This window comes from Mus musculus, chromosome 12 (assembly GCF_000001635.26).
Source record: "Mus musculus strain C57BL/6J chromosome 12, GRCm38.p6 C57BL/6J".
Taxonomy (NCBI): Eukaryota; Metazoa; Chordata; class Mammalia; order Rodentia; family Muridae; genus Mus; species Mus musculus.
Window position 1 is genome coordinate 82,230,575 of NC_000078.6, and position 17,244 is coordinate 82,247,818.

The following is a 17,244-nucleotide window of genomic DNA, read 5'->3' on the forward strand; positions in this document are numbered from 1 at the left end:
TGGAAGTTGTTTCTTTGAATGGGAAGCATGGCTTATGTAAATTACATTGTCACAGTGTAGACAGAGATTCCATGTTTTAAGTTACATTGTATGCACTGTTTTCTTGAGTTTACTGTCCCCACCACACTGCATCTACTTCAGTTCTGAGCGTGTCCCAGGTCTTATGTTTACTTTAAACACATTTGTTTTTGGTTATGTGTCTGTACATGAGTGTGCACATGAGTGCAGGTGCCTACAGAGGCCAGAAGAGTCAGGCGTCCTGGAGCTAAGTCCCAGGCAGTGCTGAGATGGTGGATGCGGTGCTTGCAATCAAAGAACCGGCTGCCAGTCTGAGTTTGTGTTTTAAAGTGCTGGGCCCACTGGTTGCCTGTCTAAACTTTGCAGAAGGGATGTGTGGGGTCAGAGAGATGTGATGGTGGGGCGAACTCAAGAGCACGTTTGTATTCTGAGTGGTTAGTCCCCAAAGCTTTAGGAGTGGACATTTGGGAAGAGATCTTGGTTTAGAGATTTGTGATTCAGATGGAGTGTGGGATATAGCAACAAGGGTCACAGTCACATGACCATGGCTACCGTTCTCTGACAGCATTACCTTAAGCTGTCAGATTATGCCTTCCCTCCAGGATACAGAAAACTGTTGCTGAAGACATGAAACTACTCCCCCTGACATTCCTCCCTGGCGAGGCTGAAGCCTGCCACAGGTTCTGTTCTCCTTGGGTAGGCTAGAGGACAAGCTTCTCTGTGGCAGTCAGCCTGACTAATTTTCATATTTCTCGGAATGATCAAGGAAAAGCGCCTTTAACAACCAGAGTGCTAGTTCCACGGCACTCAGCGCCGCCCACACACGCAGGCTTTTCTGTAGCTATTTTCCTCTAGCTGCCTTTACAGTGTAGGTGGCCTTCTCCAGATTGCTTTTGACAGGAAATTGAACAACCTTTCTTTTTTGGAAAGAATATATTTTATTGCTGAGAGTGGAAAAAACAAACAACAAAAAAGAAGTGTTTATGTTTGATATTTTATTATGAGTTTGATATAAAGACCAGTTTAAGTCCAGAAAAAAGTGGGGAGGGTGTGCAGGGGGTCAGGGTTACATTGCAAATGGTGCGCTGCAGTTCCTGAGTCTCCATGGTGGCAGCTGTGGCTCTGCCCTTCAGGCCCCCTTTTTCTTGTTTCTCCTTGATCAGGAACTAGGCTTTGACCTGGCTTTAGTTTTCGCTCTTGATGGGGTCCTTCCTGTTGTGGTGGTGCTGTGAGCCCCTGTGCTCACGGGAGAGCCTTGTCTCTAGGACCTGTGTTGGCCCTGCCCATGCCATCCTGGTCTTTAGGCTCCATATTCCTCAGTAACACTTGTTGAGGGTCTGGTTCATGACTTGTCCTGAGGTCCTGCCACCTACCACAGGTTTGCTGGGAGCCCCAGCCTTTCTGTCCCTTGGGCTGTGAGTGTCTCTGTTCACCTCTGCCTGCCGCCTGGGCCCATTTAGCCATGCCAGCTTGTGGTGGTTGAGTCTGCACTTCATGTGCATCACCGAGATCTGAGGCAAAATGTCAGCTTTTATTCATACAGGGTCTGCTTTGCTTCATCTGGAAGCTTCATCCAGTCTAAAGGGAACATTTCTGTTGGCATCTGTGTGTTCCTGTGTCATATTCTTTTTGAGCTGGCATGTTTCTTCTTGTACCAAGTGTTTTATCAGTGCGAGTTGGCTGCCAGGTATGCCTTGTTTATGCAGTTAGCTAGTTATAGCTCAGGTCATGAAGACTAACAAAACAGAGCGTCTGTTTTGAGTGTTAGTGGCTATCTTTCCTCATTCTGTGGGTGTATTCTACACCACAGAGGCCAGGCTCCTGGAAAGGCACGTCTCCTCTCCGGCTGTGTGACTCAGGGCCCCTTCCCCGGCTCTTTCTCTCCCAGGTTGTGTCTAGAGCTGTCTGTGCCTTTTAGCTGTGGCAGCGCAGGAAAGACCGTTGCAGGCCCCTCTCCAGCTCTCCTCTGCTGAGTTCTATAACGTCACGGTACTCGGACACATAATATCTGGGTAAACCCTGATTTGAATGTAAAATTGAAGTTAGCTTAAAAGTCTTTTTGTGCTTGGTGAATGAAGGCTGGCACTCTTACTGTGCAGGACGGCAGGCTGGACAGAAGAAATCCTTGTCTCATCAGGACCTAGGGGTTACATGAGTAAGACTCAGCTTTGGCTATTATCACTGTTTTTAGGCTTCATTCTTTATTACTGGGAAGAGTTTGAAGTAGGGTTTAACCTCAGCAAACGAGGAGAAAATTCCTTTCTTGGGATGCTTTTAGAAACATAGTTTGATTCAAAGATTTTTGGGAATGTTTGAAACATTTATTCCAAATGATTAGGACCATGAATATTGGTGAACACCTTGAATCTAAGCACTTAGAGACAGGCAGATGCAGGCAGATTTGGTTAAGTTCCTGTCCAGGCCAGCATATTCTACATACTGAGATCTAAACTAGCTAAGGTTTCATAGTCAGACAGTGTTTAGAAATAACTAAACCAAATTAAAGCAAAGCAAAGCAAACCAAAACAAACAACCCCTTTTTTCCGGTTAATGATATTAGAATGAATCTGTATTTTTTAATGAGTAATATATAGAAACATAACTTTCATAGAAAGTACTTTATGGCTGTGGTTGGGAGTTTATCTGTCTCAAATGAGCAGTATTTGGAATATAGAGTTTAGGAGCTAAAGATATGACTTGGGTTAAAAAGCACTGGTTGTTCTTCCAGAGGACCCAGGTTCAATTCTCAGTCCCCATATGGCAGTTAACAGCTGTTCCAGGGGATCCAGTATCCTTATCTGGACTCTGCAGGCACTAGGCACTGAAATGATGACAGACGTACAATTAACAAGACACTCACATAATATAAAATAAAGCAGAAACGAATTACAGAATTCCCTTGGGTGTATATGTTAGTATGTGTATAGTGTGTTCATACATGAGAGTGTTGGCTTGAGGACATTTATGTTAGTGTGTGTACGTGTGTGTGCATACATGAGAGTGTCGGCTTGAGGACATTCCTCAGGAGATCTTTACTTTGATTTTGAGATGAGGTCTCAGTGGGACCTATGATTAGGGTAGGCTGGCTGGCCAGTGAGCCCATCCATTTGCCTGTTTCCCCTTCCTTAGTTCTGGAAGTACAAGCATATACCACCTTGCCTGGCATTCATGTAGGTGCTGGAGATCAAACTTGGGTCCTTATTACTTCGGTGGTGATCGCTTTATTGACAGGGTTGTCCCCTCAGCTCCCAGAATTGTAGAAATTCTAAATTCTATAAGCCAGAACATCAGTTGCTTTGGAAGGAGGTTTCTCAGTCTTATTTATTTCTCCTTTGGGCTAGGCAATTCTTTTTGGGGGGGCTAGTACCATCCCTGGTGACAATCCCATGTCACTTCTCTAGTTAGGAAAACTAACATTGCTCTAGATTGTAAGGTTTCACTGGGCATGGAATTACACCCTGCTGAGAATCTCTGCTTCAGAACAACCCCTTGTGTGTGAGGTGGAGGTGGGCTCCCATAGTCAGGTGGTGGCTGAACTATCAGTATCTCTTCTGGCAGACTTTTTACAGGTCCTGGGCCTGAGGGCCTCCCGATGTGTTCTGAACTGGTTGCCTGGGATGTGGCCCCGGGATATCAAATATCTGTCTAGACAGGTTAAGTGTAGGTTCTTTATATAAAAGTGGCTGTTGGTTAGCCTATGTTTATTTAAATGTGTAAAGTTCCACATAAAGATTGAAATTAAAGGAAGTTTTGGATTAGAATTTTATTAATAATATTTTTTGGCTGTTTACTTACTGTAAAGTACAGTTGCATATTTTCTAAAATTAAAAATAGCTATTATACTAAAGTTTACAATTTTTTTAAATTTAGGTTTTGAGAGATTGCTACAATTTGGACTCACAAGCAAGATTTACTGCAAACTTTGAGATGGAGTAGGTGAGTGGATGGATTGGCACCAGGTCATGTGGGAGGGAAATGTCCCTTAGGCTGGTTTACCAGGCTGCTACTTACTTGTGACTTAGCCAGTGTAAGCTTCTTGATGGATTTCCCTGTGCTGTTTTCCTGCTGATGGGAAAAGCAGATGGTGTGCAAAGCCCGCTCAGTCCCAGTCACTGACTTCTCAGCCGATTTCTCTCTTCTTGTTCCCGTGTCGTTAGGGCCAGCATGCGTCCTAATGGGGCAGGGGAAATCTCTGTCCTCCATAGGCCACTTACGCGGACTCGTGATAACGAGAAACAAAAAAGGAGACTTACTCAGTGTGGCCACCATGGGAAGAGGAACAGAGAAAGCGGTCTAGTGGCCCACACACCCTGCCCAAGTCTGTCTCCAGAGGACTTCATCAGGATTAGGTTAAACAGGTCATAAAGGTTTCATGAGTAAGTAGGCCGAGTCAAGGTGTGGGCCTGCTTATCATCATCTGGCTTCAGTTTCTCCTGTGAGATGGTCTGACGAGTTGTGAGAGCTGTGTGAGACACGGTCCTACTGTCCCTGGCAACAGGGCCCAGACCTTCTGTCTTCTAATAGAAGACTCTGGGGACCAACTGTTGTCTCAGTGGTCTGATAGCCTAAGCGTAGGGGTTTCTCCTTAGAGAGGTGTCTTGGCTCTTATAGAATGGTTATGTTGATAGTTAAAATAGTTTAAGTTTTCCCCTGGTTCCTTAAGCTGCTTAGGTTTTCTGTTACACACTTCTGTTTCTGTTCATGATAGATACTTGGAGACAGTCTTCTCCACTTGTCTTACGTTGTGATGTGTTTCTGTTTCAACCCTGCTTTGAGCAAGAATGTGCTACTGAACCCACACTCTACAGTTAGAAGCATGAAGCTTATGTATGAGCAGGGTGGCGGCTGGTCAATCTTCTTTCCCCTTCCCGACTCCTGTGCTGCTGTTGATCTTCATAGTGTCAGAAAATTGTCAAGACAGAAGGAAGAAATCACCCACAGACACCAACCTGTAATAGATTACCTCTATATTTATAACTACAGCCTGGAATATTTTTGATTTCTTGGTTTCTTGTATACCAGACTCTTGTTTCTTTTTGAAGTGGTCAAAATACATTGAATAGGTCTGGTTTTTCTGCCATAAGTCTGAGTACTTTGGTTTTGCTTTTTGTTTTTTTTCTCTGTTGGAAATAAGATGCTTTGTATAAATTGCATTTTATTTTTGTTTAAAATTTTCTCAGTATTAAGAATATCGTCATTGTTAAATCCTGTCGCTCAGGAGGCAGAGGCAGGTGGATCTTAGTTTGAGGCCAGCCTGGTCTACAGAGCAAGTTCCAGGACAGCCAGGGCTATACAGAGAAACCCTGTCTCAAAGCAAGCAAAGCAAAAACAAACAAACAAAAACAAACAAAAATACTGCCAAAAGAATTTAGTTTTGTGGTGTTTATAAATGCATACATGGCACTGTGGTTTTATTGTGAGTCGAATATATTTCTCAAATGTTGGAATTAGAAATATTTTGGAAACTTTTATTACTGATTACCTAGAAACCACAGAATCCTATTTTAAATGAATTTTGAGTTGGGGTAATTAGAATTTTTTAAAAGGAATGCATATGTTTAATAAAATCTTAAAATTGAGATTTAGAGGTAAAGGGCGGTTAACTCATCGTATGATAGATGCATAGGTACTGCGTGCAAATGCCTGTGTTGTGCTGTCGGAATTGGAAGATTTACAGCAGTCTGGGGATGTAAAGATTGCTAGGATGCTTTACAGAAGATCAGAGAGATGTGTAGGAACCTTCATGGGGTCCCCTGGAATAACAAAGAAATTTTATTAAATTAATTAAATCTTTAGTTAAATAGCTTGTTATAACCTGCTCCTCAGCAGAATAAACATCGGCTTATTCTAATATTTCTGAAAATATTCCGGAATTTAGATTAGTTGTGGAAGGAGGATGCTGTGTGGAGAAAACCCAGAGTGAAGGGGCCACTTTCTCGATGTCATAGGGCTACCATAAGTTAAATTCTCAAGATCAGATCAACCCAGTGGTTTGGTTCATGTAGGTCTCTTTGGTTCTGTTACTTTGTACTTAATCTTGATCTCTGACTGGTGCTGAAGAAAGACCTTGAGAATTTTCTTATCTGCTGTTTTGTTATAAGAAAAATTACCTAAGGAGTCAGCTCTTCTGGGTGACTAAGTCTAGGAGGCAGCCAAGGTTATCAGCGCATCTCCCCTCTGCAAACCTCTGTTCAGAGCTTATGGCTCCCAAAAGCCCGCTGGGTAATTGGAGCATCACTTTCAAAGCAGCTTTCTATTTCTGACTTTCCTTGAATTTCAGGAGAGAAATTGGAGAGTGATTATCTCTAAAAGTGTCTTTAAAACACTCAGCACACCCTTAGGCTGTGTTTTTATGGCCATTCCTAGTCTCATATTTAATAGTGGTGGAATTTAAGAAAGTTTTAGATCTCTGAAATTTTTAGCCACTTGAAAAGGTCATTCTTTGGTTATTTCTATTTTTATTATTATTTTATTAGTTACACATCTCAGAAACTCTTTTTCAAACCCAGCATCTTTGGAGCCTCAGGAATTGCTGAAAGTTGAAGCAGGTGGCCTGCAGGAGTGCTCCATGATACAGCCTGCAGCTGTGGTGCTGAGGGGAAGGAAGACCAGTGCAAGCTGCCCCATATCTGGATCCCACCACCAAGGCTCCATATAGCCAGTGTGAGAGTCTCTGAGATAGATGGCATCTGTGCTGAGTATACAACCTTTCCCTTCCCATCTGCTTTCTCCAGATAGTGCCAGTGGTCTGCGCTACAAGTATGTTGTTGTAGGCATTGTCAGCAAGCCAACTATCTACATTGCATGTAGTGGTGGGCGTTGTCAGCACACCAACAATCTACGTTGTATGTATGTTGTCTTAGGCATTGTCAGCAAGCCAACAATCTACGTTGTATGTATGTTGTCTTAGGCATTGTCAGCAAGCCAGCTGTGTACTTTGAGTGTACGTTGTGGTGGGCATTGTCAGCACACCAGAGATGGTTAAAGGCCCGGCACAATCTACAAAACCTTGTGTTGTGTATGTACTTCTATAGATACATTATGAAATGTATCACTCTTCTATTATTAAAATTATTTGTGAGCAGTATTATTCTAGAGTTGAATTGGGTGAGCATACCTTTTCCTTCCCCTTTAGAAGTATCTTTGATATATTCTTTGTAAGGACTCAGCCAGCAGCATAAGTAATGCTTGATGACGAAGCCTAAGTTCTGTGCTTTACACAGGGAAACTTTCTCTCAGGTTTCCCGAGTGTTGTCCTTTGCTTTGTTTTTTTCCTTCCGTATATGGAGTCAGGTTTTCCTAGGTTAGTGAAGGATTGGTTAAGCGTCCTTTTATTTCACTTTACTTATTTGCATTCCAGCCATTTGCTTCTAGTGAGAGAATAGTCAGGGAAATTGAAAATAGCTCCTTTTTTCATTCCCTGGAAACCCAACAAGGAGGGATAACATTGAGCGTGTTTACTAGGCCCTGTCCTTACTGAAGAGTGTTCAGAACACACAAGGCATCCAGGGGCTGTGCTGCTGTAACCCGGGAGAGTGAAGACATGCTTTTGGACTGGAGCCCAGGCTCGGTCAGTTGAAACCAGAACATATATTTCAAAGCCCACTTGTGATCCTAGTGCTGGGAGGTAAAGACAGGCAGAGTCCCTGGGACTCTCTGGCCAGTCAGTGTAGCCGAATAGTGAACTCTGTGTCCCAGGGAGACCATTCTCAGAATACAGGCTCTTGAGGAAAGGTGCTACCCTGGAAGTTGGCTTCTAGATGTCATGTGCATACACATGGTCACACACACACACAATTGATGTTTTATGGAATGCAAGGACAGAACAGGGAAATAATTCTTGATGGCACATTCTTTAGGCACTTCTTGGTCTTAGGTATGAGAACGGCAGGAGACCAGTCTGAGATGCTGCTGCTACCTTGCTGAGCCAGCGAGTATTGCTTGTAGCTGCTCCACAGCCACAGCCGTGGAATTGTCTGTCACCTGCCCCTTCTTGTCCTCCCGTGCCCTGTGATTTCCTTCTCACCAACAGATGAGAAGAGATGCTTAGAGCCAGCAGATTTTCCCTAAACTGACTCGGAATCAGGTATACAAACAAGGCTTTGAATATTCTGAAGATTTCGCTTCCCCTTGGGAAGACTGGGTAATGCTCCTTCAGTAAGCCTTTCAAGTTTCACAGTGGCACTGAAGGAACAGCACATGCAACCTGAGATGAACAAGACAAAGTTTTGTTCCTTAAATGCTGATAATCTGAATTATTGAAGATGTATAGTAAATAGCAAGGGGCTGATTGTAGAAGCTTCTCAGTGTTTGTGTGAATGCCTGGCGTGGAGTGTGGCGTGCCCTGGGTCACATTCACTATCACTGCTCTTGCCCTTTCTCCTTGTCAGGACCAGCTCATTTGCACCAAATTCTTTTCTAACTTTTCCGTTCTGTAGAACATCAGGACAGAGAGTAGCTTGTGATACCTAGTGGACTCTCAGTCTCTTGATCTTACTCTGCTCACAGCAGTTCCTAGTCATGGGAATTTGAGCTAAGTCATCTTTGGAGTGCTGTCTGCTTAAAATACTTGTCCATCTTTTGGGTGGGGTTGGAGAAATGACTGTACTATAGTTTTATTCCCTCCTTCCCTCCCTCCCTTTCTTCCTCCCTCCCTCCCTTCTTTCCCTTCCCCTCTCTCATTAGGGTTCCTGCTGTGTTGCTCAGGCTGACCTTTAACCCAGGGTGTTTTGGTTTCTCACTCTTGGCTTTCCTTTCTTGTTATCTAGTAAATTTGGAATTTCCATGCTGGGCATGGTGGCTCCTGTCTGTAATTCTAGCACCCAGGAAACTGAAGCAAGACCCCTGCAAGTTCTGAGATACAGAGTGGATCCCTGCTTCAAAACAAAAGGAAGGGATGGAGGAAGGAGGGAGGGAGGGGGAGAGGAGAGTGAGAACGAGAGAGGGAGAGTGAGAGCATGAGAGAGCGAGAGAGTGAGAGAGAGAGAGAATGAGAGAGAGATTGAGATCTGCTAATAAGAACAGACTTGCAAACTGAGGAGCTTGCACCTTCTGGATGTAGGTAGACTAGGTGGCATAGGAATTGCCCAGGGCTTGAAACCTTCTCCTTCCACCTCTGCTTATCTGCAAAGGTTGGTGTGCAAAAGCATTGAAAAGCCTTGGCCTCTGGGAAGTCAGAACAGGAAGTGCAGGTGCAGGTATGGAGAAGCTTGGAGGAAGCCTTCGATGCTTTCCTGGTTCTTCCTCCAGGCTATGTCAGAGGCTCTGGAACCCTGAGTAAGGGAGTGAGTTTAAAACCTGGCCCTTTTTCCTTTTCTGTTTTTTTTTTTTGAGACAAGTTTGCTGGCCTTGGCTTGCTTGGTGCTTGCTCTGTAGCCCTTAGTGCCCTAGACATCACTGCAGTCCTGCCTTTTTTCCTCATCATCCTGAGATTATAACTCAGGCAGGGTGGCTGGGAAACCTGTTCTTTTTAATGTGTCAGTCTTTAAGCACACTGTATATGAGGAGGAAAGCTGTGAATGTCTGTGGTAATGTCTAAGCAATGTCCAGAACATCATGCATGAGTATGTCCTATCTGAGGGAAACCATGCCATGGCGGGGATTCGTCTGTCCTGGAGGACAGCTTGGCTCTTCTTGGTAGGCAAGATTTTAAAAGCAAGAGAATTTAGGGATGAGTGCTGTAGACTTGAAAGAAATCATGGGTCACATTGGTCTGCAATGTACTGAGGTCTTCACATGTGCACAGTGGGCTTCTTGGAGGAGGAAGCACCTCCTGAAACACTATTGTCCATAGTAGCTTCCTAAATAAAAAGGGGTTTCTGAGTACTTGAGGTAAGGAAGTTTTCAAAGACTTAGGTAATTAGTGACAGCTGCTGAGGTACAGTAGACTTGATGTGTTAGGAGAAACTCTTGTTTAAAAAAGCTGTCACTACAGTTAACATTGGACCCTTTTTTGTTATTTAAAGGTTTTTTTTCCTAGTTAGTTGGTCAGTAGGTTTGAGAAATTAGCTAGGTTAACATTTATCTAAAGTTTCCACAGGGTTGGTGAACAGGGGGATGAACGTGCTCATGCAGGCCCTGGCCTTCTGAAGATTACTCCAAAAAAGGCTCCTGACTCTTCCAGACGTTCACCTGGACTGCTGTCTCTGAGAGCAGACTCAGGCCGGCTCCCACCGAGCTCCTAAGAGGGAAGGGAGCTCCACAGATTCAATTCAGGGATGCTGATGTCATTTGTAGCATTGCTGAGAGAGTTCCTCTTTCAGTTACCAGTAAGTTTTCGGTTTTTTTTTTTTTTTGTCGTCCCCCCCCTCCCGGAAAAAGAATATTTGTGTAGGGATTGCATGATTCATAATGCATTCCCCAGCACAGAGCCTCACAGGTTCCTTTAAGCATTTGTGTCAGCTGTGGTTTAACATTTCTTGCATTTTGAAAACTGTTAGCACCTTATGTAGTGATTTCTTTTTTGTTTTATTTTGTTTTTTTTTATTAGGTATTTATTTCATTTACATTTCCAATGCTATCCCAAAAGTCCCCCACCAGCTCCCCCATCCATTCCCCCACCCACCCACTCCCACTTCTTGGCCCTGGCGTTCCCCTATACTGAGGCAGATAAAGTTTGCATGACCAATGGGCCTCTCTTTCCACTGATGGCCGACTAGGCCATCTTCTGATACATATGCAGATAGAGACACGAGCTCTGGCGGGTACTGGTTAGTTCATATTGTTGTTCCACCTATAGGGTTGCAGATCCCTTTAGCTCTTTGGGTACTTTCTCTAGCTCCTCCATTGGGGGCCCTGTGATCCATCCAATAGCTGACTGTGAGCATCCACTTTTGTGTTTGCTAGGCCCCGGCATAGTCTCACAAGAGACAGCTATATCTGGGTCCTTTCAGCAAAATCTTGCTAGTGTATGCAATGGTGTCAGCATTTGGAGGCTGATTATGGGATGGATCCCCAGATATGGCAGTCTCTAGATGGTCCATCTTTTCGTCTCAGCTCCAAACTGTGTCTCTGTAACTCGTTCCATGGGTGTTTTGTTCCCAATTCTAAGAAGGGACAAAGTGTCCATACTTTGGTCTTCGTTCTTCTTGAGTTTCATGTGTTTAGCAAATTGTATCTTATATCTTGGGTATTCTAAGTTTCGGGGCTAATATCCACTTATCAGAGAGTACATATTGTGTGAGTTCTTTTGTGATTGGGTTACCTCACTCAGGATGATGCCCTCCAGGTCTATCCATTTGCCTAGGAATTTCATAAATTCATTCTTTTTAATAGCTGAGTAGTACTCCATTGTGTAAATGCACCACATTTTCTGTATCCATTCCTCTGTTGAGGGCATCTGGGTTCTTTCCAGCTTCTGGCTATTATAAATAAGGCTGCTATGAACATAGTGGAGCATGTGTCCTTCTTACCGGTTGGAACATCTTCTGGATATATGCCCAGGAGAGGTATTGAGGGATCCCCTGGTAGTACTATGTCCAATTTTCTGAGGAACCTCCAGACTGATTTCCAGAGTAGTTGTACAAGCTTGCAATCCCACCACCAATAGAGGAGTGTTCCTCTTTCTCCACACCCTCGCCAGCATCTGCTGTCACCTGAATTTTTGATCTTAGCCATTCTGACTGGTGTGAGGTGGAATCTCAGGGTTGTTTTGATTTGCATTTCCCTGATGATTAAGGATGTTGAACATTTTTTCAGGTGCTTCTCAGCCATTCAGTATTCCTCAGGTGAGAATTCTTTGTTTAGCTCTGAGCCCCATTTTTTAATGGGGTTATTTGATTTTCTGGAGTCCACCTTCTTGAGTTCATTATATATAGTGGATATTAGTCCCCTATCTGATTTAGGATAGTAAAAATCCTTTCCCAATCTGTTGGTGGCCTTTTTGTCTTATTGATGGTGAAGTGAAAGATCTGTATGATAAGAACTTAAAGTCTCTGAAGAAAGAAATTAAAGAAGACCTCAGAAGATGGAAAGATCTTCCATGCTCCTGGAGTGGCAGGATCAATGTAGTAAAAATGGCTATCTTGCCAAAAGCAATCTACAGATTCAATGCAATCCCCATCAAAATTCAATTCTTCAATGAATTAGAAAGGGCAATCTGCAAATTCATCTGGAGTAACAAAAAACCTAGGATAGCAAAAACTCTGCTCAAGGATAAAAAAAAAACCTCCAGTGGAATCACCATGCCTGACCTAAAGCTGTACTGCAGAGCAATTGTGATAAAAACTGCATGGTACTGGTATAGTGACAGACAAGTAGACCAATGGAACAGAATTGAAGACCCAGAGATGAACCCACACACCTATGGTCACTTGATCTTTGACAAGGGAGCAAAAACCATCCAGTGGAAAAAAGACAGCATTTTCAACGAATGGTGCTGGCACAACTGGTGGTTATCATGTAGAAGAATGAGAATTGATCCATTCCTATCTCCTTGTACTAAGGTCAAATCTAAGTGGATTAAGGAACTCCACATAAAACCAGAGACACTGAAACTTACAGAGGAGAAAGTGGGGAAAAGCCTCGAAGATATGGGTACAGGGGAAAAATTCCTGAAGAGAACAGCAATGGCTTGTGCTGTAAGATCGAGAATCGACAAATGGGACCTCATAAAATTGTAGTGATTTCTTATCAGATACAACTTATAAGTATTTTCTCCCATTCTGTGGGTTGCCTTTTTACTCTGTTGGTCATCTTTCAAAGCTGAATTTTTTTAAAATTTATTTATTTATTAGGTATTTTCCTCGTTCACATTTTCAATGCTATTCCAAAAGTCCCCCATACCCACCCCCCAATCCCCTCCCCCCCCCTCCCCCCCAGCCCTGGGGTTCCCCATGCACTGGGGCATATAAAGTTTGCAAGTCCTATGGGCCTCTCTTTCCAGTGATGGCCGACTAGGCCATCTTTTGATACATATGCAGCTAGAGACAAGAGCTCCAGGGTACTGGCTAGTTCACACTTGTTGTTCCACCTATAGGGCTGCAGTTCCCCCCAGCTCCCTGAGTAATCTCTCCAGCTCCTCCATTGGGGGCCTTGTGGTCCATCCAATAGCTGACTGTGAGCATCCACTTCTGTGTTTGCTAGGCCCCGGCATAGTCTCACAAAAGACAGCTACATCTGGGTCCTTTCAGCAAAATCTTGCTAGTGTATGCAATGGTGTCAGCGCCTGGAAGCTGACCATGGGATGGATCCCTGTATATGGCAATCACTAGATGGTCCATCCCTTCGTCACGATTCGGGTGACAGTGGATGCTGGCGAGGGTGTGGAGAGGGAGGAGCACTCCTCCATTGTTGGTGGGATTGCAGGCTTGTACAACCACTCTGGAAATCAGTCTGGCGGTTCCTCAGAGAGTTGGACATGGTACTACCGGAAGATCCCACAGTGCCTCTCCTGGGCATGTATCCAGAGGATGTCCCGGCCGGTAGGGGGGACGCATGCTCCACTATGTTCATAGCAGCCTTGTTTGTAGTGGCCAGAGGCTGGAAAGAGCCCAGGTGCCCCTCGGCAGAGGAATGGATGAGGAGATATGGTGCATTTGCACAATGGAGTACTGCTCAGCTATTGAAAGGGGTGAATTTGTGAGATTCCTGGGCAAATGGATGGACCTGGAGGGTGTCATCCTGAGTGAGGTAACCCAATCACAAAGGAACTCGCACTATATGCACTCACTGATACGTGGATATTAGCCCAGAAACTTAGGATACCCAAGATAGAAGATACAATTTGCTAAACCCATGAAATTCAAGAGGAGCGAAGACCAAGGTGTGGACGCTTTGCCTCTTCTTGGAAGTGGGAGCAGGGCACCCATGGAGGGAGTTGCAGAGTCAAAGCTGAATTTTTATGAGAAACTTCATGTCTTAATTTTCTTCTTATTGTCTTGTCAGAGGTCAAATACCACGCAGTGAATCCATGACCTTTTTCTCAGGGAGGTTTTCTTTTGGGGTTTTGCATATGCATCTTTGACACACTTTTAGGGTTTGCATGTAAAGTTCCCGTTTTAGGGTTTTGCATATACATCTTTTAACATACTTTAAATTAAGGCTTGGTATGTAGAGTTCCTGTTTGATTGTGTGGCCTGCAGAGAGTCCTTTGGCCCCGAGGCATGGCACTCGTTGAATGAGACTATCAGGCAATGATCTCAGCAGCCTTGGTGAGCCCGTTGACCTTCTCTCTGAGGGGTTGCTTGGTTCTGGGTGCTCTGGCTGGTTTTTATGTCTGTCTGGATGCTATGATCACACTGTTTTGATTACTGTAGCTTTCTAATTTGTTTGATACTAGCAGGTGTGGTGCCTCCCATCACACTTGTTAGGTCCGTTTTCTAGATCACTTTGGCTATTTGCTTTCCTGAAACTCCATTGTAGGATTTTTTTTTTTTTTTTTGTAAGGGGTGGGGGTAGAAAATGTCCCAGAGTTTAGATAAGGATTGGATTATAGCTGTGGATTGCTTTAGGTAGTATGGCATCATAACAATTACATCTATTCTGTGCACACTGTGGGGAGGGGTCCTCTTATGTCTTTTTCTGCTTTGGTCACAGTTTTCACTGTTTTCTTTGAACTTAGTGTGGGTAGAATTATGTTTTCAGTGTTCTTTCCTAATGCTCACTGTATAGGGATTGCAGCTCAATTTTGTACCCAGCCAAGTATCCAAATTCATGTGTGAGTTCAGTTTTATTTTTGTGGCCTCTTTTGGACTTTGCATGTAATATCTGTAGATCGAGATAAGCTTAGTTTTTCTTTACAGCTTGAATGTCTGTTTCTTTTTCTCGCCTGAGTCCTCTGGTCAGACCTTCCGATACTCTAGTGGGTAGAAGTGAGGCTGTGGTCACATCCGTACCTTGTTTCTGGTCTCTGAGGAAATGCTTTGTCATCTCTGAGCGTCATTGTGGGTTTTCATGATTCGATTAAGTTGGGTGCTTTTCTTCTATTGCCAGTTTGTTCTTGTTTTCATTGTGAGGAGTATTGCATTTTGTCAATTGCTTTTCCCTTTACATCAGTTGAACTGATCATGGGGAGGGGGAGGTGTTTCATTGGTTCTCGTTGATGTGGTCTATTGCAGATTGATTTGCATGTAGCAAACCTCTGTACATTCCAGGAACCATTTCTACTTGGGCTCCTGTCTATAATCCTGTAACTATACTGCTCAGTTCAGTTTACTAGCATTTTCTTGAGGCTTCTTGTTATTTGTGCCCATTAGAGCTCCTGCCTGTAGGTTTCTTACAGTGTTGTTTAGAGCTGGCATCCACAGGCTATGGCCCGTAAGGATGTGTGCAGAGGTAAGCCCTTCTCTCCAGGCTTTTGAACGCTTTAGGATTGTCTTTTAAATGTTCATCTGGAAAACGACTTAGTTCAAACCCTTTCTTTGTCAGGAGATTTTTGTTTTGGTTTCTGCTTTCTGCTTTTCACTAGTCACAGCTCATTAAACTTATATTCTTCATAATATAGCTTTGGTACACTTTGTGGTTCTAGAAACCTGTCTACGTAATGTAAGTTATCCGACTTGCTAGCTTTCCTAACAGCCCTTTGTTTCTGTGAACTCAGGTAAACCGTCCCCACTCTGTTCGTGGTTTTAGTAACGAGAACCGTCCTCGCTTTGCCTTACTGTATGATCTTAGTAACTGTGAACCTTCCACACTGGAGAGTTCTACTCCCCCCTCCTCCCCAGAATAAACTTTTGGTCTCTGCTTTTTCTCATTGTTTTTCCTTCTCTCTGTTCTGTTTATTTCTGCTTCTGTCATTTCTTTCTCTCTTCCTAGCTTCTGTTTAGTTTCTTGTCTTTCTGGTTCTATAATTTGTATTAGCTCAGTGACTTGGCGTTCCCTTTATATCGAGTACTGTACATTTAGCCCTGTCTCCGCTGTAATATCTTGTGTTTTGAAATGTTGTATTTTATTCTCTTGTTTCAGTTAGCTGTTTACTAATGTATTGCTCAATATTGATGATGATTTTATGGTTTTTCTGGCTTTATTCCTGTAACTGACTTCTAACTTTTTTCTGTTGTGGTTGGGGAAGATATTTTGCATCATATCTAGCTTTAACAGTTTATTGCGACCTACTTCCTGGTCTGACTCTGGTTTATTCTGGACAATGTTAGAGAAGAGAGGCCACGATTGGCCTGCTAGTGCTCTGTGTGCAGTGGGTGTAGTTGCTTGCTTATGCTTCCTTCTGTTCAGCCCACTTCTATTTAGTATTGAAAGTAGAGAGCTAAAGTCTAGCACTTGCTATAGAGCTAGCCCTTGTTTTCAGGATTTTAAAATATTTTGGTGATCTGCCATTAGATACACAATGCTTGCTGTGCTTTTAAATTTTTCCCTGTATGTGCAACCGCATTTGAATGTCTTCTTAGTCTTTCCCCCTCCCTTGTAGTCCTGACTCTCAATCCAAGAACTTTGGGAGTGTTAGGCAGACATTCTGTCTCTGAGTCGCACATCTCTAAGCCCTAACTCTTAAATGTCCAGTTCTTTAATATCTGCCTGTCATATGAAGGAACAAGGAAAATCAAAGCAAATGTGTACAGGCCTTTTAAAGTCTTCCAGTCACTTCAGCTGTGAGAAGAAAGGCTGAGAATTTTTGGTGAAAGGCACCACAGCAGTGGCCTAGGGCTGTGCCTCTGTGATGGGCGCATGTCCCAAGCCAGACACCACTCTGTGAAAGCCCTCACTCTGCTACCATCACTAGCCTAAGACTTCCTGTAGACTTTTAGAGCCTCAACTCAGGCCAGACCAGGATTGGTGACTTTGAGGCTGAAAAGAATTTCGGGATTGGCCAGTTCAGTGAAATCAAGTTGGAGATTTTATTAAGCATATCTTAATATAAGTTTAAGCATGGGGTTTACAAGAGAGAGAGGCTTTTAGAAGAAAGTTACGCATAGCCGTAGTTGAAGAATGTTGGGCGGGACTGAGACCTACCCAAGTATATCTATGGGCTTCTCTAGAGGAGAGTAAGCAGTTAACTATCTCATTAGCTCTGAATTCCTGTTGACTCTCAAAGGTTACATCTCAACAGGTTGCTAAGATAATGTGTTTCCTTCTTTCTCCCTTTTCATAAAGGGTTTGGGTGTGAGTGTGTGCATACGTGCACTTTTGCACGGGTGCACATACCAGCTCTCTGGAGATACTTTGGGTGGATTATAATCTGATAAGGCTAAGCCAGAAGCCATGCAGGGTGACTAAAGGGCTGTAAGATTTCTACATAACTGCGGTTTTATGGCTGGGGAGAGAGAGTGGCCC

General features: G+C 43.6%; 1 protein-coding gene across 18 annotated transcripts in view; it reads left to right on the forward strand.

Moving 5' to 3' along the window:
* Sipa1l1 (signal-induced proliferation-associated 1 like 1) overlaps positions 1–17,244 on the forward strand; it is a 282,410-nt gene that overhangs the window by 61,198 nt on the left and 203,968 nt on the right. For 15 of the 18 annotated variants that reach the window (XM_011244060.3, XM_011244067.3, XM_011244068.3 and 12 more), the window contains one exon: positions 3,889–3,954. The exons of the other annotated variants lie outside the window; for them this stretch is intronic. The gene's annotated coding sequence lies outside the window, so the exon portion shown is untranslated. The remainder of the gene's footprint in view (positions 1–3,888; positions 3,955–17,244) is intronic. 18 annotated transcript variants of the gene reach the window in all.